Genomic DNA, 10,007 nt, shown 5'->3' on the forward strand with positions numbered 1-10,007 from the left:
GTGTTTTTTAAAGAAAATCATGGAGAGAATGGGCTTTAATGAAAAATGGATTAGCTTGATTATGAATTGCATAACTACTGTGTCTTACTCTGTGCTTATTAATGGGGTTGCTCATGGCTGTATCACCCCCACAAGGGGCCTACGCTAAGGAGACCCAATATCTCCATATTTATTCCTTCTTTGTTCATAGGGTTTTACAGGTCTAATTTTGGAAGCAACTAGAAATAATAAACTCTCTGGAATCTCAATTTGCAGAAATTGCCCTACTGTTACACATCTCCTTTTTGCCGATGATAGCATCATATATTGCAAAGCATTGGCTATGGAAAAGGGTGCTATCCTAGCTGTGGAGTTGGACTTGGAGAATGTCATTTTGGAAGGGGATTCTATGCAAACGGTCCAAGCAGTAAAAGACAAAGATTGTAAAGGTTTGGCTGGCAACATCATTTCTGGTATAATCCTTGAAATGTCCAATTTTAGGATGGCAGAAGTTAGGCACATAAGTAGGAATGGAAACAAGATAGCCCATGAACTTGCTCAACACCAGATATTGTAGCTGATCTTCTTGGTATAGATAAGTTCAACTAATGGAATTTGTTTTGTGGGCTGGTCTGCTTGTGGTCTGTCTTTTTCTTTTCTCTGCTGTCTTGATCTGTCAGTTCTGAGCTTTGTATTGGCTGTTTTTCCTTCCTCTTGTTTGAAATATTTGTTTCAGTTTCAAAAAAAAAAATTATCCTAATGAACTCAGTACCATGTGAAATAGTAAAATACTGCTATTAAAGTTTCTTCTTTTGGGGGGTATGCAAGATTCCTGTAAAGGCTGTAATTATAATTTGTCCCTAAGAACAACCTTTTCTAGAGGTTCAAAAACTCCAATGCATTATTGGCTTTTGCTAATTTTAAATTGTGTGTGTATAAATAGCAAGACAATTTAAGATATTGCAACAATATATATCATTCAATTTGAAGTTAATTCTAGATCATCTTGTTTTATTTTTGTTGCAGTTTCATCATTTCAAATATCACTTTTGAAATGAACAAACTTACAACAACAGAAGAAAGATTCGATTGGGTCCTTCCTTGTTAAAAGCTTTTCCATCCCATTGACCTGGAGTAAGTAAGAAACTGTTACCCTATAGCATCACCTTGAATGTTATATTTGGTATAACTATGTTTTTATTTATTTATTTTTAATTGTGAAAATTGTTTTTCATGTATAAGAGCACTCACAGCAGTGGAGTTAAATAGCTATATAATTATTTTAGCTCCACCAAAACACAAAAAACCGCCATCCAATAGTGGAGCTTTAGCTATTTTTTTAAGCTTCATTGCTACAGTGCACATCTATTTATAAATGTGTACTGTAGCTGAAAGCTAAAAAAAAAAAAAAAAAAAATTATTAAGTTTTTCTCTCCTCTTTCATTTAAAAAATGTTTTCTCTTTCTTTCTTTTTCTCTCTCCGGCTTCTCTTCTTTCTTACTTTTTCTTTCTTATTTTTTTTTCTCTCCCTCATCTACTTTCTGCTTTGCCGATTTGCTTCACCGCTGCCAGCCCACCCCCACACTACCGACCCACGCCACTGACCCATGCCACCGACCCACGCCACCAACCCATTTCGCCCTTACTTGGTTGTTTTTTTTTTTTTTTTCCCTTGCTATGGGCTGTGGTGTGGTGGTGGTTGTGGTTGTGTGGGTAGATCAGCGTCGATGGGTGGCTAGGTGGCTGGGCTGTGGGTGGGTTTGTGGGTAGATCGGTGTGTTCGTGGTGGTGGCTCGGGTGGATTTCGTGGTGGTGGGTGTGGGTGTTGCCTAGTGTGTCTAGTGGGTGTGGGCTTGGTTGATTTTTTTTTTCTTTGTTGTGGGCTGTGGTTGTAGTTGTGGCTATGATAGTTGTATGTAGTGAATATATTATTTTATTGTAGTAAGATAGATTATTTTATTGTAGTAGATATATTATTTTATTGTGATGTTTATATCATTTTATTATGTTGAAAGCTAAAATAGATCCACTGATATAGTATGTGTGTAGGTAAAATAGATAAAGTAACTTTTTGTGAAGTTAAATAGCTAAATTTTTAGCTCTCTTGGTGTGGATGCCTAAGTCAATGTATTTTGAAGTTAAAGGTAAGATGGCCTTTTGCCCCGTTCTTTATAGGCAAAACAAAAGGGAGGGATGACCTTTTTCTTTATTATGCAAGCTTCGGATACCAAAACAAGTAAAACCATATATTAAAATAAGATAAAGATAGACAAGCTTAAATACAGCCGCCCCACCATTAAATCATCTCCAGCTCTGCTTTATACGATAGGCTAGCTAAAGAAGAAAATCAATATCCAAGATTGGGGAATGGTTCTTATTGATTCTTTCAACTTAAAAAATAGCTAGCTCGTATGCTTTTTTGTTAGTAACTTGGTCACTTTGTCCCTACAATTTCAGAAAAGCTTTGCTTCACACCCTTTGGGCTTTGGCACGTTGTATTGCCAAATAATAATGATTCACCTTTCTTCTTTTTTTTTGAGAAAGCATTCATTCATTCCTTGCTTTCCACTAATCACACAAAAGTAAATTTAAACAAAGATGCTAAACCTTATTAAGAAAAACAATGAACATGTTGTTCCACAGAATTAAAAACAATGACAGATTAGAGTGTCGGCAGTCTTCCTTTTTGTGGGTTCGGGTACACGTACAAGGACTAGTAGTATTAATAGAACTATAATACATGTTATTGTCAATGAAAATAGTAAGGACCAGATAGTCTTTGTAGAAGGTAGAACCGGACAACAGGAGTTTTAGAGTAATGTTGAAATTTATATATTCTTAAATTATTCGATCTGTTTTTTTTTTTTTTTATAAATAATTTAAAAGTTTACACTTTTATAGCGAGCTACTCCGTTAATGAATGCAGATGTGTCTTCAGATGATGAGAGCCATGATGTGTTGGATAAGAATGAAGTTTGAAACGCAAGCCATGTGGGTGGTGCAATGATAAAAATGAATGTGCATAGATATGGATTGGTCAAACACGACGTGCTATTGCTATACCGACTTTTATTCCATCCGTGATCAGTAATTATCAATGGAAGGTTTAGCCTCGGTCAAAGACTTTGAGCTGCCAAAATCAACCCACACCATGCACCAATTTCCGCAAATTGTTTGTCGGTTTATATAACAACCTATAATATAAAAATGTTTAATTTTTACTATTATAAAAGTTTATAAATTATTTTAGGCTCTTATTATTAAAAGTGTAAATTAAACACCACGTAGGGTACCGATAATTGCGGTGTGCGTGTTTGTTTGTTGCGATGCATATTATGTAAAAAGGGAATGTGGATCTGTGGGAGATAGATTGATTGATTAATTATTATGAATCCAACAACCCAAAGTGGAAGTGTATAAGTATAACCCACCCCATGCTACTGCTTTGGTGTGGGGTGACCCCATACTACTGTCAATTTCAGATTGCCATGCCCATGCGGTACTTTATATTGACATTTCATTTACAAAGTCATGAATGCCACTTCAATTCTCTTTGTGCCGGCACTTCAATTCTCTTTCTCTTTGTGCCAGCACAAAATGTTTAGGTAAAGTAGTACAACTACAGGGGCGGCTTTTTCTAAAATAGATCCTTGAGATAAGATAGTAGATTATAGATTGAAAGACAAACAATTTGTACTACTTGATAATTGATATATACTTGATCATTGAAACCGTTCCCCGATGTTTTTTTATTAGGACAAATTACAACTTACTTATTTATAGTTTGAAATTTGACACTTTACTCACCTGATGTTAGTTCAATTAGAGTTCTGTAACTCACCTTTGTTAACAATTAGGCTAAATATGTATTTTTGCTCCACTTTTATGTCTCTCTCTTTCCAACACACCAAAAAAAAAAAAAAATTACAAAATACAAAATACAAAATACAAAAACAAGACAAAACAAAATAAAGAATGGAGTGTTTTGTAAAAATTAATATTTGGAACCTATATTCAAAACTCCTAACAACAATAAATTTGAGCACTTAGCAAACTCTGAATCCTTCTCAAACCTCCTCACTGCCCGCCTGTCCTTATTTAGAAGTCCCCAAGTAGTTCAAAATGAATAAACTAGAATAGAGTGAATTTCTGATTGCGATTAAGGACAAGACTCAGAAAGTTAATAATGCCACTAATTGATGCAAGAGGCAGGGACCATGAATTTATGATTGCCATTGATGATTGAATACAAAGTTCCAAAAGTTATTAATGTCACTAATTGAAATGACATTAATAAGTTTTGGAACTTACTAAACGGCCCTAGCCATGAGCTGCCATTATTTTGCAATGTTAGGAATATCTTACACCTCATCATCTCCCATGTGATCCTTATGCAAAGGCATGGGGAAAACCTTGATAATATTTGAATCTTATCTTAAATGGACATCTTTTTCTTTTGCATTTTGTTTGTTAGATTTTTTTTTTTTTTTTTTCGTTTGCCCCTTTTTCCCCTAGACATTTAGGAGCTTAACAGAATATACTCAAATTCGAGTGGAAAGGATGCTATAGCCTATCACATGCATTGCCTCCTTCTTCTGTAATATAATTATCACATTGATCTGTAATACTAATACTTTAAAACTCATTTTATAATTGCTCTTTAATTATGGAAGTTTTTAATATGTGACTATTGTTCTTTGGAATCTTAATGTTCTTGAAATTTTCCAGGCCCATTTCAGATCATAACCAAGGCAAACCACCCGTGGTCATTTCATGTGTTTGTCTTTATAGTTATTAGACTCATGCAGGCAAAAAAATTGTGTAAATAAGCAGTGGCAGTTTCAGGAATTTTTCTTAGAGTGTTCCTTAAGAAGCTTAGATTATACAATCTAATAAAAAGATAAATTCATATATTGACAACAACAACAATGAAAAAACACGCAAATACATAAAGTTTACAATTACCTTCTACGAATTTTCATATTTTGAAATCGTTGCATGATAATCTCATTATCAGTACTACAAGTTACATCTCTTTCAATGTACACAACCAAGCAATCATTCATCCACTGAATATAGAACAAATTATGGAGAAAAATTTAATTTTATTGGTATAAAAAAAACTAAGAGTGTTCCCAAATTTTTTTTGAAGGGTAGACAAATAAAAAAAATTTAGATTATTATATATAAAAATAAAATTCCAGGTCAAGGTGGTTCTGGGACCACCTTGGCCTTAACGTGGCGCCGCCCCTGTAGATAAGGTTGAACAAGAAGAACATATACTCAGAAAAATAAAATCCGATTCAACTCCACAAATCTATATTACCCTTTTCTCTCTTTTTGCTTTAAGGGTTTTTTTTTCTTTTTCTTTTTTTCTTTTTTCTTTGTTTAAGGTTCTGGGTTGTGGGTTGATCTGATTTGAGGTCCTTTGTTTGAGGTTCATTAGCAACTTTTGACTAAACCATTACTTTATCTCCCCTTTGTTTAATTTTGGTGGGTTTTGTGTGCATTTATTTGTTTTTTTTTTTTTTTAATTTTAATTTGGAGTGAAAGGCTTGGCAGTGGATGAACAATGCTTGTAGAAAGATTCATCTCTACCAAAAGCAAAGAAGTTCTTTTGGCTGGAGTTTGATGAATGAGATGTGGAGGAGAAGAGATTACGATGGTTCTTAATTTCTACAAAACCCTCCCTTTTTGATCTTGTTTTCTCTCTTCTTTTTTTTTAATGTGTTTTTTGTTTTGGGAAGATAGATAAATAAAAGTAGAACAAAAATAAAAATTTAGTCTTATTTTTAACAGAAGTGGGTTACAGAACTCTAATCGAACTAACTTCTTGTAAGTAAGTGTCAAATTTTGAATCACATATAGATAAGTTATAATTTGCCATTTTTATTAACTTTCTCCTCTTTTCCATTTATTATTGATTCAATGCCCATAAAAAGTAGGGAAGTTTCCTACCATTTTCCTTTTAACAAAAAAGAAAAGGAAAAAGAAAAAAAGAGCCATCATTGGATGGAATCTCCATAAAATGAGATTTGACTGTCCCACACCACCTGACAAATACTATTCTCTCTAAATGTTGTTCATATGCTTAACTACAAAATATATTTTATTTTATTTTAAATCACTTGAAACTTTTGTAATAGAATTTCAATTTATTTTTTTAAGATAGTTATAATATGTTGCTACTAATCTCTTAATTCAAATATTTTTTTCCTTAGACTCTCGAGTACTTTGTGCATGAGGAAACACCAATTAATTTATAAACCCATCACAGAATTTCAATTCAAGTATAATTTTTTAAATTCAATTTCTCGAAACTTAGGTAATAAAGTTTGTTGAGGGGAAAATTTTAATATTTCCAAATAAAATATGGGGTAGCCAAACTGAAACTCAACGATGGGCCCTTGAAATAAAGCCTAAAGGCTTTTGGTGTTGTGTAAGTCCACCCAAGTAAGAGATAGACCCTAACAAGAAGACAACAATAAAGCACAATAAACACATTACTGTTGTTAGTTTGTTATATTATTAGTCCTTTTATAGCATCATAGTTCAAATCAGTCTTCTAGTGGGATGGTATTATCTCCAGCGATAGGATAATTCTAGGTTAATAAGTGTGTTTACATGGTAAAAATCATATGTTTTCCTTATTATTAGTAAGTCAACATAAGGGAAAACTTTCACAGTATCTAGAACATTATGGCCTTCATCATAATAATAATAAATAAGGATTAAAGACTCCATAGTTACAAATAAAAGAGGAAAAATAGGATGGAATAAAGGAAGAGAGAGATCCCAGCTCAATGCAGCAAATATTAAACTAAGATTTTGGTGAGTGTGTGTGCATAAGGCATGAATGAGGTAATGCATGCTGTTTTGAGTGAGTGGAATGAGATTAACATTGAGGTTAAGGCTTTTTGTGAGTGGTGGGCTGTTTATAATCAGTTGAGAGACATTTATAGGCTATGATTGTGTGAAAGGAGGAAAAGAGTATCTGAAATCAAATGAGTGTGGGCTAAAGATGATGAATGGTAAGCTTGAGGAAAGTTAAACCATGAGCAAAGTAGTAAACAAATCAAGAGTTTCAGAGAGGGTAGCTGTTTAAGAGGAATAAGTGGTGAGCTTAAGGAGAGCTAAACCACAAACAAAATGGCAAACCAATCAAGAGTTTCAGAGGGAGTGGCCGTCCTCCAGTGGGCTGAGGTGTTTATGTTTTTATAATGGAGTTTTAGAGAAGTATTAATTAACAAGAATCCAAAAAAAAAAAAACGTAGGACTAATCAGAGATAGTGAATCAAGGTTAATCTTCCTGGGATTTTTGGTCAGAAGTAGGAGATTTACTTTAGGGACTATCTTGCTTCTTTGGGTAATGATGAGATTTTGGAGTGTTTGGGGTAATCTTGCATTAAATGCTAAAATTGTTAAGATTGTGTTCAGCCAATGAGATTAAGGCAAGTATTAAGGAAGAATTCTAATGTTACAACTGAGATTTGAACCCTAGGAAGTAGGATTCAACACCCCAAGTCAGGTGTCAAAGTTTAAGTCCACTTCAGAGGTTTTCACTGGAGATCTCTTTATGCCCTCCAAACCACATGTTCCCAAATTTTCCTCTTTAGGATTCATGGGCTTGGCACATGAATCATGTCTTGAACATTTTTTACATTTATAGCATCAATTTGTTTAAGGTTTGGATAACTTGGTTTCAGCTCTCCTTCTGTTGGAGGTACAATCTTGAGGAAGATGATGCAATTCCATCATCCTTCAGACTTCAGTTGATATGATAGTCCTCGGGTACTGTTCACGTCAGGTAAAGGGTGGCAGAAAATTGATAGGACAGCCCCTAGTTCATCCTCAAAGACTTGGTTCTCTTGTAGGGGTCTCTAGTTGTTCTTTGGTTAGGGATAAACAAGGGCTAATTGCCCACTTTCAAGCCTCTTGCTGGGACCTTTTTGGGTTGGAAATTTGCTCCATTTCAGCACTTTTAGTTGGGCCATATGGCCCTTTTGTTTGTTTGGGCTTGTTCCCTACTCCATGAGATTCTTGGGCCTACAAAATGGGCATTAAAGACATGCTTTGCCATGAGTTTTTTACTCCTCGTGGGTTTTAGTTGTTAGTAGAAATAAAATGAATTCATGAGTTTTAATAAATATTTATGATAGATTTTGGATATTAATTCTCATGGGTTTTAAATAACAACTTGTATAGTTTCTCATAATTTTTACTATGGATTACTTTGTAAATGATATTTTCTTTGGAGCTTTTTTAAATAATGACCTCCAATATTTTATTGAGAATAATATTTATCATGGTTTTGGAAATAAATATTATGAATGTCGTGATGTAAGATAGATAGTGAATATGAGTTTATAATATGATATGAAATAAATAAATGTCATGGGTCTAAGATAAATAATCATAATTTTCCATGGGTTTTTATAAGATGATTGTCATGGGTTTTGAGAAAAGATAATTTATAAAATCCATGAGCTTGTAATATTACAGTAATATGTTTAAGAATCTAAAGTATTGTTCATTATTGGACTTTTAAGTGAAATAACTATGATATAGTATTTTTGTCAAGTATTAATAACCTTGGACTTTTGATAAAATAGTGCCAAAAAATGAGAATTGGGTTTTGATATTACCAATAAGAATTGGGTTTTGATATTGCCAATGAGAATTAGGTTTTGATGTTGCTAATAAGAACTGGACTTTGATGTAACCAATGAGAATTGGGTTTTGATATTGCCAATGAGAATTGAGTTTTAAATATTGCCAGCGAGAACTAGACTTTGATATTACCAATGAGAATTGTGTTTTGATATTGTCAATGGAAATTGTGCTTTAAATATTGCCAGCGAGAACTGAGTTTTGATATTACCAATGAGAATTGGGCTTTGATGTTGTTAATGTGAATTGGGTTTTAGATAAATAAATTGTCATGGGTTTAAATCATGGGCTTTGATTATAAATTTGAATTCCATTGATAAAATTGTTTTGCTATGGATTTGAATCACGAGCTTTTCAAATATTACCAAGCATAAGTATTCTTGGGCTTTAAATAGAATATGATGGGTTTATTGGGTTCATAGGGCCGGTTTTAAGTTTAGCTAAATAATGATAATAAAATTGGATAAAATATGAGTTTTTGGACTTTTTGTGATATTTTATATCATAACCCAATTTAGATAATGAGATATGAAACATTTGTAATTAACATAATAATAGAGCAAAAAATATTTGGGAAAACTCAATAACATATTAGCGGTGTTTGAAAATAAATAGGTAGTACTTAAATAGAATTAGGTGTAAAAAAAAGTACCCTAACAGAGTTTAATATAAGGCAAACTATCTTAATATATAATAATAATAGTTAATGAGATAGTATGCACTTGTAGAGAATACAACTATTTAGTGTAACCTAAGACCCAACTTTTAATAATAGGTAGTGTTAACGGGCATCGTAAGGTGCCCGTTAAGAAACACCTTGATGTCAGTTCAGTACTATTTTCAGTTATTTTATCAATTTATACCAATTTTTTATTAGATGGATCCCAAAAGGTGCCCATTAACATTTCCCTATAATAATTTTCATTTTTTTGTCTTTACTATGATATGTAACATAATTGAAGTTAATTTTATAATGCATATTTATTTTACAACACATTTTTCACAAGCCCGATTCAATTAAACTAGACTTTTTTGTGAGTTCAATTTATGTATTATATTATATGTTATTCTTTTATGTATAGCCATGCAACATACTGGGCGAAACTAGGACAAGAAAACAAACATCTTGGATATTAATATTAGTACCCTCTTCAAAAAAAAAAAAAATTTATATATATATTAGTACCAAAAAATCAAGCTAAATCACAAACAACCCCACAACCACAAGTAGCCCCTCCAAAAAAAAGAAAAAAAAAAACCACAAGTAAAACAAAAAGAAAAAGGTAACAATCAGCTCATCAAGCCCATTACAAAATCAGAATTAATATACCCAGATAATTATTCAAGCAGTAAACAAC

The sequence above is a fragment of the Quercus lobata genome, chromosome 5 (genome assembly GCF_001633185.2).
Source record: "Quercus lobata isolate SW786 chromosome 5, ValleyOak3.0 Primary Assembly, whole genome shotgun sequence".
NCBI classification, from domain to species: domain Eukaryota; kingdom Viridiplantae; phylum Streptophyta; class Magnoliopsida; order Fagales; family Fagaceae; genus Quercus; species Quercus lobata.